At 50.4% G+C, this 24,085-nt stretch overlaps 1 long non-coding RNA gene across 1 annotated transcript in view; it reads left to right on the top strand.

Moving 5' to 3' along the window:
• The window catches only part of LOC140425436 (uncharacterized), a 40,705-nt gene extending 18,200 nt beyond the window's left edge, over positions 1–22,505 (top strand). The window contains exons 2-3 of the long non-coding RNA XR_011947865.1: positions 7,129–7,355; positions 21,192–22,505. This is a non-coding gene — a long non-coding RNA (uncharacterized lncRNA). The remainder of the gene's footprint in view (positions 1–7,128; positions 7,356–21,191) is intronic.
• The last annotated feature ends 1,580 nt before the right edge of the window (positions 22,506–24,085 follow it).

Below are 24,085 nucleotides of genomic sequence, written 5' to 3' on the forward strand. Positions count from 1 at the left end.
AGCGGGGTTTTCCAGCACAACTGACTTGCTGGATGGCGCTCTGAGAGAAGGCGAGACACGCAAGGGTGGGGGAGGGTTGGACGATTTGAGGGTCCCGGTCTGGAAGCCCTAGCTGATAATTGGTCTCTCTCTTCTCCAATTCATGACAGATACCGAAGTGGATGGTGGTGTTGGTCCTGCAGAGGATGCTCTTGTGGCATTGGTGGGAGCCCAGGCGGCCAGACGCCAGGAAAGGTGGCAGCAGCATCGACGCAGACTGGAGAAGACATCCCAAGGCAACCGCACACTCTGAGGACACGGCTGCACATCAGGCCGAGGAAGAACCAAGAGGGGGATGCCAGCGACGTCTCAAGGTACAGGCGCCATTGGTCTTTTGAAGAGATGATAGACAGCATATGGTGCAGGAGATTCCGTTTTCACAAAGAGTGGCGGCACCTATGCCACTTCCTCGGGAACCTGGCACCCCGTGGAGGCGGAGGACACCTTCTGCCGGTGGCTGTGAAGGTCACCGCAGCCCTGAACCTCTATGCAACCAGTTCATTCCAGGGCTCGAGTGAGGACTTGTGCAGTATATCACAAGCTACAGCCCACACGTTCATCGTGGGGGTCACGGATGCTCTGTATGCCCGGGCATCAGACTTTATCAAATTTGAGTTGGACCAAGCCCATCAGATGCCCGGCGTGCAGGATTCTTCACCATCGCTGGGGATGTCCCAGGTCCAGGGGTAATTCATGTCACGCATCTCGCCTTGCATGCCCTTAATTAACAGGAAAGTGTTCCACTCCCTGATTGTTCAACTCGTATGCATCCACCACTTCCAGATCGCGTTTCCCAGGGAGTGTGCAAGACAACTACATCCTGGGACTCTCGGAGAACTCCAGCATCTTCAGATGGCTCTTAGGAGATAAGGGGTAACCGCTGAAGTCCTGGCTGATGACGCCAGAGTGTAGGCCAGAGGCCAAGGCGGAGACCCGTGATAACGAAGGCCAGGAAGGAATGGAGGACAAGCCCGGCGAGGAACCGCAGGAGAAGATGGAGGACAGGTGGCAGCAAGGTTTCAGCATGCCCGGAGAATTAGGAAGGCCTCACCTGATTCTCGTAGGATGAGGCTTTGTCCATCAGCTCACTCACTATCCTATCCCCCATCCCCTCCTTCCTCCCCCCTCCATTCCCCTATCCTCCCACATCCAACCACCCTGTTCCACCTTCCAAGGGTCTGAGTAATATCTCCTCAGGGTGAGGGCCTTGTGTCGGCACTGTCAGTGGGTCAATATACAAGGCAGGAGGGTGATGATCACTCGCTGTGAGGTTAGCTCTGGTTTTCCTCAGTTTATGCCAAAGTCAGATTCCTGTCTTCCTGCTCACAATGTGCTCACACCCATCTTCTGATTGAGGTCTGCATCGGTGGCTGGGGGGTGGGTTTGATCTTGGAGCATTGTGCCCGGGGGGGCGGGGGGGAGCAATGGGCAACAGGGGGTGGGAGTGCAGGCAGGCCCACTGTGAAGATTAACATGACAGAGATTTCACATGTATCAGATGTAACGTGTTTTAGTAGTGAATACTGGACATTTCCACTTCCCCTACCAACACATAGTGACATTGCCCCCCCCCCCCCCGCCCCCCAGTGCCCACACAGTACTCTTCAATCTTCTTAATCTTGGTCCACAGCGGCATCCAGGTGTGTCATCAGAGGTGGAGGCAGCCTGTTACTTTTTGTGCCATTGTCTTCTTGGCAGCAGGCCCCGGATTGGCCTTCAGCACTTCCTTTTCCTTTTCCCTGGCAGTGCCCGTAGGGCCCAGCGGGTCTCCATGCGATGGAGGGGCAGCAGGAGTGATCTCCAGAGGCCTCTGCGCCATCTGGCTCTGCCAGTCCTGGCGCCTCCCCGTGGTCTGCACCATGGTGTTGACGCCCTCAGCGGCTGGACCACACTCTGCAGTGTCACGGCAATCTCCAGCTGCTGTCTGTGCCTGCGACGTGATGTCGAGGCCTTCAGCCATGGCCATCACAGACTGAGCCATACTTTGGACACCACCACTCGAGACGCTGATGTCGTACTCCAGGCTTTCCACTGCCGTCGCCATTCTAGCTGTGTTGGACTTGGTGCAACCGCATTGTCAACATCATCTCCTGCTCCCATAGCCTTTGGAGTCCTCCAATTAGCTATGCACTTGCTGGAATGTCGCCGACATCTCCTCTTGAATCTCACAGCCTCTGCACCAGCTCTGGGATAACCTTGTCCAGAGGTTCGGCATCTTACTGGGGCTCAGCAAAGTCCTGGGATCCAGCAGACCTCCGACTGCTGTTTCCCTTGGATGTTCCTGCCTCCACCTGATGTGCATCAGCAACTGTGTGGTGCTCACCAGTTTGTGCCCCAAAAGCCTGTCCACTAATGTTGCTCAGTGAGGTGTGTGTCCCTGTGCTGGTGGAAGGTGGGTGTACTATCCATGACGCCGCGATGGTGATCAACTCGGAGCTCTCCCCCGAGGTGGCCTCTTGGGTAGTGGCGGGGGGGAGGATTCCGATTGGCCCAGTACCATCAGATGGAGATCCTGCGAGACAATGGTCATGTAGTCAGTGAGAGGGAAGGATCATTTTGTCTGACATGCACAACACACCTGAGACAGGTCATCTGGGTGATGGGGCAGTGGATCCTCACCTCTCTGCCGCAGGCCAACCGCGCTGTCAGTTACTGCTCTCTCCTTGGGAAACCCAGCGATTTCCAGGACCCGTTCCTCATCGGGGGTGAGGATGTAGATCTCTGTTACTCCTCCCCCCATCTTGGTCCTTTCCCACTTATTATGGGCTATCTCCTCCTGCAGGGGCAAAGAGAGGGCTTTGTGAGACATGAGCTTGATGGATTGGAGGGTCTATAGCAGGTGGCATGTGTGGGCACCGCACCTGGACATGAAGGGGTTGTTGCTGGTGGGTGCCAGCCGGTGTTGAGGAACATGCATGAAGATTGGATGAGGGGAGGGTGTGAGGTATCAGCCAGTGATTTGTGGGGGGTGTTTGGGAATTTGAGGGGTGGCAGGCAGAACTGATGCTGGGAGAGAGGTGGTAACTGACCCTTGTAGCTTGGTGGACGTCATTGGTCTTCTTCCGACATTGGACGGCAGTCCTGCTGGTCATGTTGCCCGCACTGATAAAAGCTGCCAGTGGCCTCCAGGTGGTATTGGTGACCCTGCTGCTGGGCCGCCGAGCCCCATGGGAGAACAGGATGCCCCGTCCCGCATCCACACCGTTGAGAAGCCTGTCCAGCACAGGCACCCCAAAGCTGGGAGCAGGTCTGCGCGCGGCCTTGCTTGTGTGTTGACTGGGAGTGAGTGGTGAGGGAGCGTTTAAAAGGAGTTCCCCCTTGTTAGTGGCGAGATGCTGAGGCGTAGGTCTGGTGAATCAGACGGCAAGACAGCCAGTAATTGTGAGGCACTTATGGGGGCTCATTTTCAGCACTGTGCCGTTAAATACGGCCGCGATCTCACCAACACAGCTGTCGAGAAACACTCTGCTAATTGTGCTCAAAATGACACTTGGAAATGTTTCCGTTAAATCGCGTCCATAGAGTTTTACAGCACTGATCTCAGACGCCCTTCGGCCCATCATGTGCACACCAGCCATCGAGCACCTATCTATTCTAATCTAATTTCCCAGCACTTGGGCCGTAGCCTTGTATGCTGTGACGTTTCAAGTGTTCACCTAAATGTTTCTTAAACGTTGTGAGGGTTCCCGCCTCTACCACCCTTTCAGACAGTAAGTTCCAGATTCCAACCACCCTCTGGTGAAAAGGTTTTTCCTCAAACCCCCTTTGTGGTGTGCACTGAAGCTTCGCAGCGCCAGGGTCCCAGGTTCGATTCCCGGCTGGGGTCACTGCCTGTGCGGAGTCTGCACGTTCTCCTCGTGTCTGCTTGGGTTTCCTCTCACAAGTCCTGAAAGACGTGCTGTTAGGTAATTTGGACATTCTGAATTCTCCCTCTGTGTACCTGAACAGGCACCGGAATGTGGAGACTAGGGGATTTTCACATTTTATTGCAGTGTTAATATAAGCCTACTTGTGACAATAAAGAATAGTATTATAAAAATCTCCAGCCCCTTACCTCAAATCTATGCTCCCCTGGTTATTGACCCCTCAACTAAGGAGAAAACTATCTTCCTATTTACCCTATCCATGTCCCTCATGCACACCTCGATCAGGCCGGTGCTGAGCCGTCTCTGCTCTAAGGGGAACAACCCCAGCCTAACCAGCCTCTCTACATGTCTGAATTGCCCCTGCCCAGGCAACATTCTGGTGAATCTCCTCTGCATCCTCTCCAGTGCAATGGAGATGTTTGTCCAGGTCAGCATGGTGTGTGACTTGGAAGGGGACTTGGCGCTGATGTTTTTCCCAAGGCAATTTAAAAAATCTATTTATTCTTGGTTGTAGCGTTAATGCAGCCTGACCCCAGAGTCAGGGGTCAACCTAACAGTCTGAGAATCCCTAGACGGGGAAGGAGTCTTGCTTCACCTCTTCAAGCTTTCAATCCTAATTGTCGGAGGAACCGCAAACTTCATTGCACCCACACGTTTGTAATTGATATGCTTCCTGATTAATGCAACATTTCTGCTCTTTACTGTAATGAGTATGGGGCAAGGGCAGGGGAGAGGAGGGAGGCGATTGTCACCCTGTGTTAAGTTTGCATCAAGGAAAGGAACAGGCTCGGTTGAGGGTGCTGGAGTTCTGATACCTGCTTTGCTGGTGAAGAGAGTCGATTGAAAACCTTAATGTCTCCAATTCATATAAACATGTAGGTAAAACCGACTTGGCCTTTAAGAGTCACTCACATGAATCAAAAGCCAGATTGTTGAGTCATTGCTGTTTGTAGTGAGCCTGCAGATTGAATAGCCCACTGAACCTGACTATCCAGGTTGACATATGGGAAAGGGTCACTTTAGTGTGGTACCTGAAGGCCCGAGGACTGTGGAACTCTACACTGCAACTTTACAGAAGAAAAGCTAAGGGCAGAAAAGCAGAGAAGGAAAGTAGATAACTTCACACAAGTCCGCTAATTGCTACTAATGAATCACCTGGCCCCTGATCCATTTCAATGTTTTCAATGTATTTTATTTATGCTGACAAGGAAAGATTTATTGCCTTGTGGCTGTGGCAGTTAATCATATCACAGGTATTCTATCTAGCGGCAATCATGTCTCAACTTATGGTAATCATCTCTACCTAATGGGCGACAGTAGAGTTACGGGAACATTTAAGAAATTTCATGAGGAGGAGGTTACAACAGGAAATGTCACAGTTGATGAATTTGTTCAGGTTTGTGATACTGTGCCTGTTTGCACAGTGAATAAAACTTCCAAGAGGCAATCCTGCAATGATGAGTCCCAATCTCCGTGCGTTAATTAGACGTTGAGATTAATTTAGCTTTCACTGCTCCCAGTTGCATTGTCTGATTAGGGTCTCCAATTGTTCGTGACCTCCCTGACCTTGTTGGAATCTGCTAAGTTTGAAACTTGGTCATTAGCTAAACAGTAATCGGTCATTTAAATACCCGGGCAGGATGTGTATGTCAGTTAACCAGGCAGAATTAGACCAAGCCAGACATTTATCATTGAGGGGCAGATCGCCTGCCAGCTTTAACAGTAGAACATTAGACTCTCAACCAGGTGACCACAAACTGAATCCGGGTCTTGACTCACATTAATATTTCTGTTGTACAACAAGAGCTCTGCCACTAGGAAGAGGAAAATGAAGTGGAGATGAGGCTCCTGTGACCCACAATAAAGTGTGACGTAAAGGCTTGTTTCTGAGCTGTAAATACGTTGCAGTTTTGTGGTTAATAATAAAGCTGGGCGGCACAGTGGCTAGCACTGCTTGCTTCACAGTGCCGAGGTCTCGGGTTCGATCCCGGCCCCGGGTCACTGTCCGTGTGGAGTTTGCACATTCTCCATGTGTCTGCGTGAGTCTAACCACCCTTTCAGGCCGTGAGTTCCAGATACCCGCCACCCTCTGGGTGAAAAGGTTTTTCATCAAATTCCCCCTAAATCACCTGCCCCTTACCGTAAACATGTGCCCATTGGTTGCTGCCTCACAGCTCCAGGGACCCGGGTTCAATTCCGGCCTCGGCTGACTGACTGTGTGGAGTTTGCATGTTCTCCCCGTATCTGCCTGGGTTTCCTCCGGGTGCTCTGGTTTTCTTCCACAATCCAAAGATGTGCAGGGTAGGTGGATTGGTCACGCTAAATTATCCCTGAGTTGAAATTTTAAATACATAATCAAGGTTATCAATAGATAGCAACTTCTGATGTCCTCATGCGCAATTAAACACAGAAATTTGTAAGGTAGTCAGAAATTGTGGTGTATTGGAAATGTCACTGGGCCCAGTTAGCCCAATGCCTAATGTTCTGGGTAGACAAGTTAGAACCCACCCCCCCGGAAGTTGGTGGAATTGCAATTCAGTTAATAAATCTGAATTATAAACTAATCGCAGTAATAGTGACTGTGAGCTATTGCATAGAGACCCATTTGATTCATTGATGCCTTTGAGGGAAGCTGGCCTTACCTGGTCTCGCCCACATGTGACTCCAGACCCACAGCAAGATGGTGGTTGACTCTTAACTGCCCCTTAACTGGCCTAGCAAGCCATTCAGTTCAAGGGCAATTAGGGATGGTGAACAAACGCTGGCTTTCCCAGGGATGGCCGCATCCGGAGAAGGAATAAAGAAAAGATAGCCTGCTCCTTCACATTGTGTGCTGGTGCAGTCTTTGCTTATGCATGTGGCAAGGAAATGACTAAATGACTGTAATGATGTAAATTTGCTGGCCTTATCCAGTAGATCCACATTAAAAGATAGATGTTAAAAGTTCATTCAGGTGTCAGTGAGTTTTTAATAGCACGCTAAGTGATAATTGCTGTCAAACAACTTCTCTGACTCTCAAAAAATAATTTTACAAATGTGGAATCTCCTTCCCTCAGAAGAAAATTGCTGTTGGAGCTGTTTTTAAGAAGAATAGAAATTAAAATAGCTGTTTGACTTTGCCTCTTTTATCTTTTTCTTCTTGTATATAAAAGCTACTTGTATTTCTCTATCTTTATTACCCTTTCTGTACATAATTTAGTTTAATTTATATTTCCAACTTTAGATTTCTGGTTTGGATTCTGCACGGTTCAGAGAGGATTCTCCGGCCTAGTTGGTGAGAGAACCTTTCAGCTTCATGTCCTGCTCACATATGACACAGAGTCCTTGGAGGAGCTGGAAAAGATGCCGGATTAGAGGAAATCTATACCGAGAAGCTCGCCAAAGCTCTGTGGGAAACTGTCAGAGTGAGGGAACTGTCCCTTTGCCGCTGACAACAGAATCTGAGCCTCGGTAATGCAACTTGTGTTTGTTTCGCACCTGGAAAGGGGATTAAAATCCATGCAAAGTCCAAGGGGAGATATTAGGAAGGGAAAGGGGTTGGTTTTTAGAGGGTCTTAATGGAAAGGAAGGAGGTAGAGAGATTACAGGTAGGAATTTCAGAGTTTCGGGACTGGGCAGCTGAAGGCACAGCTGCAGTACTGTGACGGATATGGGGCAAGGGAGGAAAGGGGGGCAGGCAGTGGGGGGTCTCACTTGGCCAGGGGTGAGTGTGCCAGCACAACTGTCCAGTTGGATGGTACTTTGAGAGAAGGCGTGGCAGCCATGGTAAGGGTGGGGAGGCTTGGGGGATTTGAGGATCCCGGGATGGAAGCCCGAATGGATTGTCAGTCTCTCTCTTTCTCCAATTCCTTCCAGATAAAACTCTGTTTGCTGGTGTCGATCCCAGCGAGTTTGCCCTTGCGTTGCTTGTGGTAACCAAGATGGGCAGACGGCGTAGAAGTCAGCAGCGACAACACAGGCTGGAGGTGGCACCCCATGTGCAGGGGGCCACTACACACTCTGAAGACCCAGCCGCCCATCAGGCTGAAGAGGGATTCAGAAAGGGGAGGCCAATGACAGTCCAAGGTGTTCAGGCATCGTTAGCCATTCAATGAGCTGATGGACAGCATATGCCGCAGAAGACTGCGTCTCAGCGGAGACAAAGTGCGGCCCCTGTGCCACGTCCTCGCCAACATGGCACCCTGTGGAGGAGGCGTAGACCCGTTCCCAGTGGCCGTAAAGGTCACCACAGCCCTCAACCTCTACGCTACCAGGTCATTTCACAGCTCAAGTGGGGGCCTGTGTGGCATATCTTAATCTTTCGCCCAGGTGCATCCAGGAGGTGACGGATGCTCTGTGTGCCCCTGTATGTCCACCTGGACCAGGCCCACCAAGATGCCCAGGCTGTGGGATTTTCTGCCATCACCGGGATGCCCCAGGTCCAGGGGGCAATCAATCCATGTTGCCCTGTGGAGCACCAGGGCATCAGGGAGTGCCCGATATTAACAGGAAGGGGTCCCATTCTCTGAATGTTCAGATCAGGTGCCACCACCGCCTCCGAATTATGCACGTGTGTGCCCGCTGGGAACATGCATGACAGTTACATCCTGGGGCATTCGGAGATCCGCGTGTCTTCAAGGACTACCCCCGGCTGATGGGTTGGCTCATGTGGGGCAAGGGTTACTCACTGAGGACATGGCTGATGACACCTATGCGGAGGCCTGAGACCGATGCAGGGACCCAATGCTATGATACTCACGCTGCCACCTGTGCTGTCATTGAGCGGTGCATTGGGCTGCTGAAAATGTAATTCCGATGTCTTGACCACGCTGGCGATGCCCTGCAGTACACCCCCCAGAGGGCCTCCTGCTTTTTTGTGGTCTGCTGTGCCCTCCATAATCTGGCACAGCAGCAGGGCGTCATGCTGGAGGAGGAGGTGGAGCAGGAGGGGCTGGAGGACGAGCCCAAGGTTGAGCTGGAGGTTGGAGAACAGCCTGTGGCGAGGGTTCAAAATGCGAGGAGGTGCAGGGAGGCCCTCATCCTTTCCAGGTTCTCCGAGGATGATGCTGTGTCCATCAGCTCAACGCCCGCCACACACCCATTTCCTTTCCCCCCGGCAATCACCTTACCAATTCCCATCCAATCTCCCTCCCCGTTCTGCCCCAATCTCCACCCCCTTCCCCCTATCCCAGTCTCCTCTGCCCCCGCTCAGCGCCCCATTTCCCTCTCCCACTCCCCCCCCCCTTTAATCCGCCCTTTCCCGACTACCCTGTTCTCTCCTCCAAGATCTGTGTAATATCACTCCAGGGTGCTGGGCCTGTGTCGGCACTGTCACCGGTTTACTATACAAGGCAGGAAAGTGATGAAAACTCACTGTGATGTTCGCTCTGGAGCTCCTCAGTTTCTGCTGAAGTCTGACTCTGTCTGTCTGCTGACAACGTGCTCACACCTATCCTCTGAACAGGGTCTACATCGGGGTTTTTGATCTTAGACCAGTGTGCCCGGGAGCAGGCGGTATGGGAGCAAAGGGGAACAGGGGGTGAGGTTGCGGGCAGACCAGCTGTGAAGATTAACGTGACGGGGCTTCACATGTATGAGGTGTGACATGTTTCAAAAGTGAACATTTTATTGTGACAGATTTCCATTCCCCCTAGCTACAGATAGTGACCCCACCAGTGCCCACACAGTGCTCCTCACTCTTCTTGAACCTTCGTGGTTTAGGTATGTCCCCAGGATGCACATGAGAGGTGGAGGCAGCCTGCTGCTTACCATGCCCTGTGCCCTGTGGTCTTTGATGCCTGTAGCAGACGTCCTCTGGAGGTCCTGGAGCCGGAGGGCCCCAGCTGGCCTATCAGTGTCACTGGCATCACCATATCACCCTGTTCTGCCCTGTAACTGACCCTTGCAGCTGGTTGGAGGCCGTTGGTCTTCTGTCGACATTGAACAGCGGTCCTCCTTGTCATGCTGCCCGCACTGACAGCCGCTGCCACTGCCTTCCAGATGGCATTGCTGACCCCGTTGCTGGTCCTCTGACCCCCTCGGGGAGACAGGGTGTCCCGCCTCTCATCCACAGCGTTGAGAATCCTCGTGAGGTCAGCAATACCAAAGCGAGGAACAGGTCTGTGCGCAGCCAGGCCTGTGTGCTGACTGGGAGTGAGTGGTGAGGGAGCGTTTAAAAGCAGCTCCCCCTTGTTAGTGGCGAGAAGCTGAGGCACGAGTTGGACGAATCAGGTGGCAAGGGAGCCAGTAACGTCGAGAGTCACATGGGCTCATTTGTGGCACTAGTTGCTGTTGAATATGGGTTGTGATGTCCCCGACGCAACCATCGCGAAACTCCCCGTCAAATGTGCCCAAAACCGGACTTTAACTTTGGTCGCGCCCCTGATCTAATATACAAGTAACGTGAGACAGACACCCGTCTGAGCAGACAACCAGCTCTACCTTTCCACCAACTTTCTCAAACCCTTCACTGCCTCGATGTTCTCCGAACTCAAACCTGGGTGAGCTACAACTTCCAACATTAGGAAACCAAAGCTACTGGCATTGGACCCTACGCAAATTCTGTACTCTCACCAGCAATTTCATTCCCCTCAGTGGCCAGTATCTCAGGCTGAATCAGACGTTTCGCAACCTCAGTGTCAAGTCCTGCTTGGACCCGAGTTGAGCTAATGACCGCGTATCGTCTCCTTCGCAAACAGCAATTACTGCCATTCCCTTCATATAGGACAGAATTCTCCTCTGCCCCCACCGGCAGGTTCAAAGGCGGGCGGGGACGGAGAATTCGGAAGGAGGCTCACGAATCAGGGACGGGATTCTCTGATCCTGGGGCTAAGTGTTGACGCTGTCGTAACCGCCGGAGTGTTTTACGATGGCACCATCTGGCCCCAAGGATCAGCGATCCCGCGCCGCACAGGGGGCCAGGACGGCTCTGGAGAGCCTCACTCTGATCCAGTTGCCGAAATGGGCGCCGGCACAGGCGGCACGGGTCCACACATGCACGCCACGGCCGGTGCGAGTTGGCGCATGCACGCCACGGCCGGTGCGAGTTGGCGCATGCACGCCACGACCAGTGCGAGTTGGCGCATGCACGCCACAGCCAGTGCGAGTTGGCGCATGCACGCCATGGCCAGCGCGAGTTGGCGCATGCATGCCACGGCCGGTGCGAGTTGGCGCATGCACGCCACGGCCGGTGCGAGTTGGCGCATGCACGCCATGGCCGGTGCGAGTTGGCGCATGCACGCCACAGCCAGTGCGAGTTGGCGCATGCACGCCATGGCCAGCGCGAGTTGGCGCATGCATGCCACGGCCGGTGCGAGTTGGCGCATGCACGCCACGGCCAGCGCGAGTTGGCGCATGCATGCCACGGCCGGTGCGAGTTGGCGCATGCACGCCACGGCCGGTGCGAGTTGGCGCATGCATGCCACGGCCGGTGCGAGTTGGCGCATGCACGCCACGGCCAGCGCGAGTTGGCGCATGCACGCCATGGCCGGTGCGAGTTGGCGCATGCACGCCACGGCCGGTGCGAGTTGGCGCATGCACGCCACGGCCGGCGCGAGTTCGCCGGGATCCTCAAATCCCCCAAGCCTCCCCACCCTTACCATGGCTGCCACGCCTTCTCTCAAAGTACCATCCAACTGGACAGTTGTGCTGGCACACTCACCCCTGGCCAAGTGAGACCCCCCACTGCCTGCCCCCCTTTCCTCCCTTGCCCCATATCCCCCCTTGCCCCATATCCCCCCTTGCCCCATAAACCCCTTATCCCCCCCCCCTTCCTCCATATCCCCCCCTTCCCCCATCTCCCCCCAAGGTGTGGGGCTTTCCGTGCAGGCGGCGTCCATGGCCCAGGACATGGCTGCCCTCTCACAGACAGCTATGAGCCAGAGCCAGCAGCAGATCGCAGAAGTGCTCAACGCCGTGGCCCAGTCTCTGCAGGCAGTGGCCCTGTCTCTGCAGGCCATCGCTGAGGGCATCGGCGCCATTGCCCAGGTGCTGGCCGGCATCGCCCAGACACAGACAGGGATGGCCAACTCCCTGAGCCCCATGGCTGCTAACTCGCAGACCCTTGTTGATACCAGGGCGGGCCTCCAGGACTGGCAGCGCCAGGTGTCGGGGGGGGCGTCAGGTGCTCGGTCCGTTCGCATCCCCGACCCATGGAGAGGCCCGGGGGCCATCGGGCACCCCAAGGGAGGAGGCAGTGCAACGCCGACCCCTACTTCCGCGCTGGCCGGCGTCAACCATCACGACTGGTTGACGCCGTTCAATAGGTGGTTTGATTTACGCCGCCGTGACCTCTGGTCATGCTGACGGGACTTCGGCCCATCCGGCCCGGAGAATTGGGGCGCCCCCGGGTCCCATTGCGTTGCGCCCGTCCTCGACATTCTCCGAGGCGCGCGGCACAATTCACGCCGACGGGATTTTTGGGTGGGTCCGGAGAATATCGCGGGGCGGCGGGTGGGATTTACGCCGTCCCCCTGCGAATCTAACACAGTATGTAGATTGTCCGACCAGAGGAGGGGCAATATTGGATTTAGTACTGGGTAATGAACCAGGGCAAGTGATAGATTTGTTAGTGGGGGAGCATTTTGGAGATAGTGACCACAATTCTGTGACTTTCACTTTAGTAATGGAGAGGGATAGGTACGTGCAACAGGGCAAGGTTTACAATTGGGGGAAGGGTAAATACGATGTTGTCAGACAAGAATTGAAGTGCATAAGTTGGGAACATAGGCTGGCAGGGAAGGACACAAGTGAAATGTGGAACTTGTTCAAGGAACAGGTGCTACGTGTCCTTGATATGTATGTCCCTGTCAGGCAGGGAAGAGATGGTTGAGTGAGGGAACCATGGTTGACAAGAGAGGTTGAATGTCTTGTTAAGAGGAAAAAGGTGACTTATGTAAGGCTGAGGAAACAAGGTTCAGACAGGGCATTGGAGGGATACAAGATAGCCAGGAGGGAACTGAAGAAAGGGATTAGGAGAGCTAAGAGAGGGCATGAACAATCTTTGGCGGGTAGGATCAAGGAAAACCCCAAGGCCTTTTACACATATGTGAGAAATATGAGAATGACTAGAGCGAGGGTATGTCCAATCAAGGACAGTAGCGGGAGATTGTGTATTGAGTCTGAAGAGATAGGAGAGGCCTTGAATGAGTATTTTTCTTCTGTATTTACAAATGAGAGGGGCGATATTGTTGGAGAGGACATTATGAAACAGATTGGTAAGCTCGAGGAAATACTTGTCAGGAAGGAAGATGTGTTGGGCATTTTGAAAAACTTGAGGATAGACAAGTCCCCCGGGCCTGACGGGATATATCCAAGGATTCTATGGGAAGCAAGAGATGAAATTGCAGAGCCGTTGGCAATGATCTTTTCGTCCTCACTGTCAACAGGGGTGGTACCAGGGGATTGGAGAGTGGCGAATGTCGTGCCCCTGTTCAAAAAAGGAACTAGGGATAACCCTGGGAATTACAGGCCAGTTAGTCTTACTTCGGTGGTAGGCAAAGTAATGGAAAGGGTACTGAAGGATAGGATTTCTGAGCATCTGGAAAGACACTGCTTGATTAGGGATAGTCAGCACGGATTTGTGAGGGGTAGGTCTTGCCTTACAAATCTTATTGAATTCTTTGAGGAGGTGACCAAGCATGTGGATGAAGGTAAAGCAGTGGATGTAGTGTACATGGATTTTAGTAAGGCATTTGATAAAGTTCCCCATGGTAGGCTTCTGCAGAAAGTAAGGAGGCATGGGATAGTGGGAAATTTGGCCAGTTGGATAACGAACTGGCTAACCGATAGAAGTCAGAGAGTGGTGGTGGATGGCAAATATTCAGCCTGGATCCCAGTTACCAGTGGCGTACCGCAGGGATCAGTTCTGGGTCCTCTGCTGTTTGTGATTTTCATTAATGACTTGGATGAGGGAGTTGAAGGGTGGGTCAGTAAATTTGCAGACGATACGAAGATTGGTGGAGTTGTGGATAGTAAGGAGGGCTGTTGTCGGCTGCAAAGAGACATAGATAGGATGCAGAGCTGGGCTGAGAAGTGGCAGATGGAGTTTAACCCTGAAAAGTGTGAGGTTGTCCATTTTGGAAGGACAAATATGAATGCGGAATATAGGGTTAACGGTAGAGTTCTTGGCAATGTGGAGGAGCAGAGAGATCTTGGGGTCTATGTTCATACATCTTTGAAAGTTGCCACTCAAGTGGATAGAGCTGTGAAGAAGGCCTATGGTGTGCTCGCGTTCATTAACAGAGGGATTGAATTTAAGAGCTGTGAGGTGATGATGCAGCTGTACAAAACTTTGGTAAGGCCACATTTGGAGTACTGTGTACAGTTCTGGTCGCCTCATTTTAGGAAGGATGTGGAAGCTCTGGAAAAGGTGCAAAGAAGATTTACCAGGATGTTGCCTGGAATGGAGAGTAGGTCTTACGAGGAAAGGTTGAGGGTGCTAGGCCTTTTCTCATTAGAGCGGAGAAGGATGAGGGGCGACTTGATAGAGGTTTATAAGATGATCAGGGGAATAGATAGAGTAGACAGTCAGAGACTTTTTCCCCGGGTGGAACACACCATTACAAGGGGACATAAATTTAAGGTGAAAGGTGGAAGATATAGGAGGGATATCAGAGGTAGGTTCTTTACCCAGAGAGTAGTGGGGGCATGGAATGCACTGCCTGTGGAAGTAGTTGAGTCGGAAACATTAGGGACCTTCAAGCAGCTATTGGATAGGCACATGGATGACGGTAAAATGATATAGTGTAGATTTATTTGTTCTTAAGGGCAGCACGGTAGCATTGTGGATAGCGCAATTGCTTCACAGCTCCATGGTCCCAAGTTCGATTCCGGCTTGGGTCATTGTCTGTGCGGAGTCTGCACGTCCTCCCCGTGTCTGCGTGGGTTTCCTCCGGGTGCTCCGGTTTCCTCCCACAGTCCAAAGATGTGCGGGTTAGGTGAATTGGCCAATGATAAATTGCCCTTAATGTCCAAATTGCCCTTGGTGTTGGGTGGAGGTGTTGAGTTTGGGTATGGTGCTCTTTCCAAGAGCCGGTGCAGACTCAAAGGGCCGAATGGCCTCCTTCTGCACTGTAAATTCAATGATAATCTCTGATTAATCTAGGACAAAGGTTCGGCACAACATCGTGGGCCGAAGGGCCTGTTCTGTGCTGTATTTTTCTATGTTCTATGTTCTATGTTCTCCGACCCGCCGGGGGGTCGGAGAATCCCGCCCCATATGTAGACTGGTACTTTAATCAGATCATTTTCTGTTCAATCCCAACATTAAGTTTGCTGGAATGTTCATTATAACCATTAGCAGACTGAGCCATTATAAATTAGTTCCGAGAATGGGGAATGGGTGAACACATTATGAATCCACATGCAGCGCAGCCTTACAACTTTTTACTAATTTTAGGATTGTGTGGGCTTTTTAATGGATCAATTATAGTTCTTTGATCAATGGACAATTTACTCCCTTAATCTACCCACCAGTAATTGATATCAGTCAGATACCAGCTGGGATCTCAATGAACCTGATCAAAATATTGTACAACAATAATGTTTTTCCCATATACAACCATTATTCAGAAAGCTTGGATGTTTCTTGGAAAATTATTACACACTTAATCTGGATTACCTGGGTCGGGATTCTCCCCTACCCGGCGGGGCGGGGGGTCCCGGCGGGATGGAGTGGGGTGAACCACTCCGGCGTCGGGCCTCCCCAAATGTTTGGAATCCTCCGCACCATCAGGGGCTAGGCCCGCCCCGGAGTGGTTGGCGCCCTGCCGGCCGGCGGGGAAGGGGCTTGGCGCCACGCCAACCGGTGCCGAAGGGCCTCCGCCGGCTGGCGCGAGTCGGCGCATGCGCTGGAGCGCCAGCGCGTGCTGGCGTCATCCCCGTGCATGTTTTATGGTGTGGGTAGTGTATTATGGTGTGGGCAGATTTTTTACGGTGTGGGCAGTGTATTATGGTGCGTGCAGTGTATTATGGTGTGGGCCGTGTATTATGGTGTGGGTAGTGTATTATGGTGTGGGCAGATTTTTTACGGTGTGGGCAGTGTATTCTGTGTGGGCAGTGTATTATGGTGTGGGCAGTGTATTATGGTGCGTGCAGTGTATTATGGTGTGGGCCGTGTATTATGGTGTGGGTAGTGTATTATGGTGTGGGCAGATTTTTTACGGTGTGGGCAGTGTATTCTGGTGTGGGCAGTGTTTTATGGTGTGGGCAGTGTTTTATGGTGTGGGCAGTGTATTATGGTGTGGCCCGTGTATTATGGTGTGTGCAGTTGTTTATGGTGTGGGCAGTGTATTATGGTGTGGGCAGTGTTTTATGGTGTGTGCAGTGTATTATGGCACGTGCAGTGTATTATGATGTGTGCTGTGTATTATGGTGTGTGCAGTGTATTATGGTGTGTGCGGTGTATTACGGTATGTGTGGTGTATTACGGTATGTGCAGTTTTTTATGGTGTGGGCTGTGTATTATGGTGTGGGCAGTTTTCTATGGTGTGGGCAATGTATTATGGCGTGTGCAGTGTATTATGGTGTGGGCAGTGTATTATGGTGTGGGCAGTGTATTATGGTGTGTGCAGTGTATTAAGGCGTGTGCAGTGTATTATGGTGTGGACAGTGTATTATGGTGTGGGCAGTGTGTTATGGTGTGGGCAGTGTCTTATGGTGTGGGCAGTGTATTATGGTGTGGGCTGTGTATTATGGTGTGGGCAGTTTTCTATGGTGTGGGCAGTGTATTATGGTGTGGACAGTGTATTATGGCGTGTGCAGTGTATTATGGTGTGGACAGTGTATTATGGTGTGTGCAGTGTATTATGGTGTGGGCAGTGTATTATGGTGTGGGCAGTGTATTATGGTGTGGGCTGTGTATTATGGTGTGGGCAATTTTCTATGGTGTGGGCAGTGTATTATGGTGTGTGCAGTGTATTATGGCGTGTGCAGTGTATTATGGTGTGGGCAGTGTATTATGGTGTGGGCAGTGTATTATGGTGTGGGCAGTTTTCTATGGTGTGGGCAGTGTATTATGGTGTGGGCAGTGTATTATGGTGTGGGCAGTGTATTATGGTGTGGGCAGTGTATTATGGTGTGGGCAGTGTATTATGGTGTGAGCAGTGTATAATGGTATATGCAGTGTATTATGGTGCGGGCAGTGTATTATGGTGTGGGCAGTGTATTATGGTGTCGGCAGTTTTATATGGTGCGGGCAGTGTATTATGGTTTGGTCAATGTATTATGCTGTGGGCAGTGTATTATGGTGCGTGCAGTTTTTTATGCTTTGGGCAGTGTATTATGGTGCGTGCAGTGTATTATGGTGTGGGCCGTGTATTATGGTGTGGGTAGTGTATTATGGTGTTGGCAGTGTTTTATGGTGTGGGCAGTGTATTATGGTGTGGCCCGTGTATTATGGTGTGTGCAGTTTTTTATGGTGTGGGCAGTGTATTATGGTGTGGACAGTGTATTATGGTGTGGGCAGTGTATTATGGTGTGGGCAGTGTATTATGGTGTGGGCTGTGTATTATGGTGTGGGCAGTTTTCTATGGTGTGGGCAGTGTATTATGGTGTGTGCAGTGTATTATGGCGTGTGCAGTGTATTATGGTGTGGACAGTGTATTATGGTGTGGACAGTGTATTATGGTGTGTGCAGTGTATTATGGTGTGGGCAGTGTATTATGGTGTGGGCAGTGTATTATGGTGTGGGCTGTGTATTATGGTGTGGGCAGTTTTCTATGGTGTGGGCAGTGTATTATGGTGTGTGCAGTGTATTATGGCGTGTGCAGTGTATTATGGTGTGGGCAGTGTATTATGGTGTGGGCAGTGTATTATGGTGTGTGCAATTTTTTATGGTGTGGGCAGTGTATTATGGTGAGGGCAGTTTTTTATGGTGTGTGCAGTGTATTATGGCACGTGCAGTGTATTATGATGTGTGCTGTGTATTATGGTGTGTGCAGTGTATTATGGTGTGTGCGGTGTATTACGGTATGTGCAGTTTTTTATGGTGTGGGCTGTGTATTATGGTGTGGGAAGTTTTCTATGGTGTGGGCAGTGTATTATGGTGTGGGCAGTGTATTATGGTGTGTGCAGTGTATTATGGCGTGTGCAGTGTATTATGGTGTGGACAGTGTATTATGGTGTGGGCAGTGTGTTATGGTGTGTGCAGTGTATTATTGTGTGGGCAGTGTATTATGGTGTGGGCTGTGTATTATGGTGTGGGCAGTTTTCTATGGTGTGGGCAGTGTATTATGGTGTGGACAGTGTATTATGGTGTGGGCAGTGTATTATGGTGTGGGCAGTGTATTATGGTGTGGGCTGTGTATTATGGTGTGGGCAGTTTTCTATGGTGTGGGCAGTGTATTATGGTGTGTGCAGTGTATTATGGCGTGTGCAGTGTATTATGGTGTGGACAGTGTATTATGGTGTGGGCAGTGTATTATGGTGTGTGCAGTGTATTATGGTGTGGGCAGTGTATTATGGTGTGGGCAGTGTATTATGGTGTGGGCTGTGTATTATGGTGTGGGCAGTTTTCTATGGTGTGGGCAGTGTATTATGGTGTGTGCAGTGTATTATGGCGTGTGAAGTGTATTATGGTGTGGGCAGTGTATTATGGTGTGGGCAGTGTATTATGGTGTGGGCAGTTTTCTATGGTGTGGGCAGTGTATTATGGTGTGTGCAGTGTATTATGGCGTGTGCAGTGTATTATGGTGTGGGCAGTGTATTATGGTGTGGGCAGTGTATTATGGTGTGGGCAGTTTTCTATGGTGTGGGCAGTGTATTATGGTGTGGGCAGTGTATTATGGTGTGGTCAATGTATTATGGTGTGGGCAGTGTATAATGGTATATTCAGTGTATTATGGTGCGGGCAGTGTATTATGGTTTGGGCAGTGTATTATGGTGTGGGCAGTGTATTATGGTGTGGGCAGTGTATTATGGTGTGGGCAATTTTTTATGGTGTGGGCAGTATATTATGGTGTAGGCAGTTTTATATGGTGTGGTCAATGTATTATGCTGTGGGCAGTGTATTAAGGTGTGTGCAGTTTCTTATGGTTTGGGCAATGTTTTATGGTGTGGGCAGTGTATTATGGCGTGGACAGTGTATTATGGTGTGGGCAGTGTATTATGGTGCATGCAGTTTTTTATGGTTTGGGCAATGTTTTATGGCGTGGGCAGTGTATTATGGTGTGGGCAGTGTATTATGGTGCGTGCAGTGTATTATGGTGTGTGCAGTTGTTTTTAGTGTAGGCAGTGTATTATGATGTGGGCAGCGTATTATGGTGTGTGCAGTTTTTTATGGTTTGGGCAGTGTATTATGGTGCGTGCACTGTATTATGGTGTGGGCCGTGTATTATGGTGTGGGCAGTGTATAATGGTATATGCAGTGTATTATGGTGTGGGCAGTGTGTTATGGTGTGGGCAGTTTTTTATGGTGTGGGTAGTGTATTATGCTGTGGACAGTGTATTATGGTGTGTGCAGTTTTTTAAGGTGTGGGCAGTGTATTATGGTGTGGGCAGTGTATTATGGTGTGTGCAGTATTTTATGGTGGGGGCTGTGTATTGTGCTGTGGGCAGTGTATTATGGTGTGGGTAGTGTATAATGGTCTATGCAGTGTATTATGGTGTGGGCAGTGTGTTATGGAGTCTGCAGTGTTTTATGATGTGGGCCGTGTATTATGGTGTGGGCAGTGTATAATGGTATATGCAGTGTATTATGGTGTGGGCAGTGTGTTATGGTGTGGGCAGTTTTTTATGGTGTGGGTAGTGTATTATGCTGTGGACAGTGTATTATGGTGTGTGCAGTTTCCTATGGTTTGGGCCGTGTATTATGGTGTGGGCAGTATATTATGATGGGTGCAGTGTGTTATGGACTCTGGCGTGTATTACGGTGTGGGCTGTGTATTATGCTGTGGGCAGTGTATTATGGTGTGTGCAGTATTTTATGGTGGGGGCTGTGTATTGTGCTGTGGGCTGTGTATTATGGTGTGGGCTGTGTATTATGGTGTGGGCAGATTTTTATGGTGTGGGCTGTGTATTATGGTGTGGGCAGTTTTCTATGGTGTGGGTAGTGTATTATGCTGTGGACAGTGTATTATGGTGTGTGCAGTTTCCTATGGTTTGGGCCGTGTATTATGGTGTGGGCAGTATATTATGATGGGTGCAGTGTGTTATGGACTCTGGCGTGTATTACGGTGTGGGCTGTGTATTATGCTGTGGGCAGTGTATTATGGTGTGTGCAGTATTTTATGGTGGGGGCTGTGTATTGTGCTGTGGGCTGTGTATTATGGTGTGGGCTGTGTATTATGGTATGTGCAGGTTTTTATGGTGTGTGCAGTGTGTTCTGGTGTGGGCAGTGTGTTAAGGTGTGGGTAGTGTATTATGGTGTGGGCTGTGTATCATGATGTGGGTAGTGTACTATGGTGTGGGCTGTGTATTATGGTGTGGGTCGTGTGTTATGGTGTGGGCAGTGTATTTAAATGTGGGCAGTGTATTAAGGTGTGGGCAGTATATTATGGTGTGGGCTGTGTATTATGGTATGTGCAGGTTTTTATGGTGTGGGCAATGTATTATTGTGTGGGCTGTGTATTATGGTATGTGCAGGTTTTTATGGTGTGACCAGTGTATCATGGTGTGGGCGGTGTATAATGGTGTGGGCGGTGTATAATGGTGTGGGCGGTGTATAATGGTGTGGGCAGTGTATTATTGTGTGGGCTGTGTATTATGGTATGTGCAGGTTTTTATGGTGTGACCAGTGTATCATGGTGTGGGCGGTGTATAATGGTGTGGGCGGTGTATAATGGTGTGGGCGGTGTATAATTGTGTGGGCAGTGTATTATTGTGTGGGCAGTGTATTATGGTGTGGGCAGTGTATTATGGTGTGGGCAGTGTATTATGGTGTTTTTCTGACCCCTGAGTAGCACCGTACGATCATGGCCGAATGGCCACCTTCCGCATGTTCTATGATGGCAACAGATGGTATGAGAGGACAGATGGTGTTGGAATTGGAGTATTATGCCCACATGCTGTTAGACTGCCCACACCGTAATACATTGCACACACCATAATACACTGCACACACCATAATACACTGCCCACCCCATAATACACTGCCCACACCATAATACACTGGCCACACCATAATACACTGGCCACACCATAATGCACTGGCCACATCATAAGATACCAATTGGAATTGGGGATAACAGGGAACCGAGGGTATGGGATACAGTTAAGGGGAAAGTGTAACCAAGTGGATAAATGGACAGATTGTTTGAAGAACTTGCCAATTTATGAAGGGCTGAATGGTCTCCTTCTGTACTCTTTCAGGTACCTTGTCCTCAGAAGGCTTTGGCGACCATGGACATCCATGATTATGCAAAGTAGTACAGTGGTTTGCTGTTGCCTTCTGTAATATGATTGACCAGAAAACTCTCCCACTCGCCATTTTGGAAGGGTTTATTGGCTCATAATCAACCAGTTTGGCCACAATAGGAATGCACCTTCTGCAGTCATCAAGTCATGAAGTGGGACCCAAACCTGGAAGTTTCTGGCCCAGAGGTAGGGACAGTACCACTGTACCACAAGACCTCCCATTCTGTACTGTGCAAGTCTATTCCATTTTTCTCAGCTTTGTGATTCTACAATGTTAAATTGCTAATTAAACAGACATACTCTGAAACTTCAGTTGCTTTTTGTTTCTATAAATGCTATCTTGCCAAGACCCCCACTACTTGCCTTCAAACAACCACGCAACCTCAAACAGACCATTGTTTGCAGCAAACTACCCAGCCTTCAGAACAGTGACCACAACATCACACAACCCTGCCATGGCAACCTCTGCAAGACATGCCAGAACTTCGACATGTGTACCACCATTACACGTGAGAACACCACCCACCAGGTACGCGGTACATACTCGTGCGACTCGGCCAACGTTGTCTACATCATACGCTGCAGGAAAGGATGTCCCAAGGCGTGGTACATTGGCGAGACCATGCAGACGCTGCGGCAACGGATGAACGGACATCGCACGACAATCACCAGGCAGGAATGTTCCCCTCTAGTCCGGGAACACTTCAGCAGTCAAGGGCATTCAGCCACTGATCTCCGGGTAAGCGTTCTCCAAGGCGGCCTTCAGGACGCGCGACAACGCAGAATCGTCAAGCAGAAGCTGATAGCCAAGTTCCACATGAATGAGTACAGTCTCAATCTGGACCTAGGATTCATGTCTTATTACATTCACCCCCCCCACCAACTGGCCTGGGCTTGTGAAATCCTATCAACTGTCTTGGCTTGAGACAATTCACACCTCTTTAACCTGTGATTATCCCTCTCTCCAGTTGCTCCGTCTGGACCTGTAAAGACTTAATTACCTGCAAAGACTCGCATCAAGTATCATCTTGCATCATTGACTTTTTCTATATTTGTGGTTGTGGAACCCACCTCTTCATTTACCTGATGAAGGAGTTGCGCTCCGAAAGCTAGTGATTCAAACCAAATCTGTTGGACTTTAATCTGGTGTTGTAAGACTTCTATACATGCCTGGTCAGTATATATTAATTTTTTATTGGCTGTATAGTCCTTATCAGGTACACCTTTCTGTAAAACTTGTCTTTTGAATAAATTGCTTCATTGTCGGAATATGCCTTTCCCAATTTCTTCAGTTTGGTTTCTGCACATCTAACAATGCCACCAAGGTTCTGTGTGACTGTGAGCATGGTGCATCATCCTTCCTCATCCGTCTCAATATTTCTGTCTCATCTGACGCTATTGATCATATCATTTCCTTCGTCACCTTTCCTCTGCCCCCTACCTCCTTTTAGTCTCATGTTAGTGTTGAGCCGGTACGTCTCCTGCGATTATTTCTCCTGCCAAGCTCACATATCCACCTCTCAAAGCTCTATTCTTTGCCCTTTCTTTCACTTCTTACCTGCACATTACTCCATGGTGATAAACGGAACCCGAACATCAGTTTTCGCTCAGCAGCTTCACTTTTCCACGGTTACCTTGGATGTCTTACCTGTAGCTGTGACCTCCATTTGCCAGCTGAGCGTCAAGTCATAGATGAGTGACAATATTCTGAAATTTAGCATTTGTAAAATTGAAGCCACGTTTTGGTCGTTACTAGAAACTCTGCATCATAGCTCCCATTTCCATCCACCTTCCATGATGCAAGCTGAAGTTCAACTTGATGGTATCCAAGTGTTCAACCTTGAGTTGAGCTTTAAATTTTCGATCTAGCCCGAGGCCAACGTAGTTTACATCCACCATCAAAATGTCATTGCTCTCCATCGCTATCTCACCCCCACTGCCAAGGACTGCTTCATACATTCCTTTGCCTACCCTACACTTGACTTTTCCAATTTCCTTATCACTGGCCACCCAATATCAACTCCAAGGGTTGGATTTTACCCTCGCATGCCAGTGAGTTTGGATGGGGAGGTCAGGGGCTGGTAAAATTCAGAGGGCAGTCTTCTCACCCCTTACATGTCCACCCCAATATGACTGAAATTTTACAGGAGATGTGGGAAATGTCAGCCAGGCCACCTGTTCTTGGGCCTCTTAAGACTCTTTAGTGCCCAATTATTAGCCTCTTGTGGGCCTTATCCTGTCCCTGCCAGTATTTTACCATGGTGAGGGGAAGCCCACACCATCCAACACTGGCAGCTGTAAATACCTGTGCTTCTGTCAGGCAAGATGGTAGATCCTTCTCTGCAGGCTCCCAGGGAGGTGGAGGGAGGGGGGCACCAGAGGCACACACCCTCCATGTCTTCCCTCATTTGAATCCTCCCTCTTCTCTTCGACAAGATGCCCCACCCCTTGCGAGACCCCGACACCAGACTTAGCTGGGCTCCGCAGTATGGTGGGACTCCTGTAGTCCCAGCAGTGGCCTCTGTGCCTGCGTCTGAGGTGAAACATCCTGAGATTCAGGCGGAAATCACACCTCAAAACAATTAAACTGTTTCCAGTGCTACGCTGAAGATTTGGAGGCAGTTGCGGCAGCACTTTAAGTCGTGGGCGGGATCAAGAGAGATGCCAATTAGGGGGAACCATAGGTTTGAGCCAATTGGGGGGAACCAGAGGTTTGAGCCAGGGAAGTGGGATGGGAAGTTTCGGAGATGGGAGGAGAGGGGAGTTATGGTATTAAAGGACTTGTTTCTAGGAGGCCGTTTTGCGAGGCTGGAGGAGTTGGGTAGAAATATGGACTGGGGCTGGGGGAG

This window comes from Scyliorhinus torazame, chromosome 6, assembly GCF_047496885.1.
Source record: "Scyliorhinus torazame isolate Kashiwa2021f chromosome 6, sScyTor2.1, whole genome shotgun sequence".
NCBI lineage: Eukaryota > Metazoa > Chordata > Chondrichthyes > Carcharhiniformes > Scyliorhinidae > Scyliorhinus > Scyliorhinus torazame.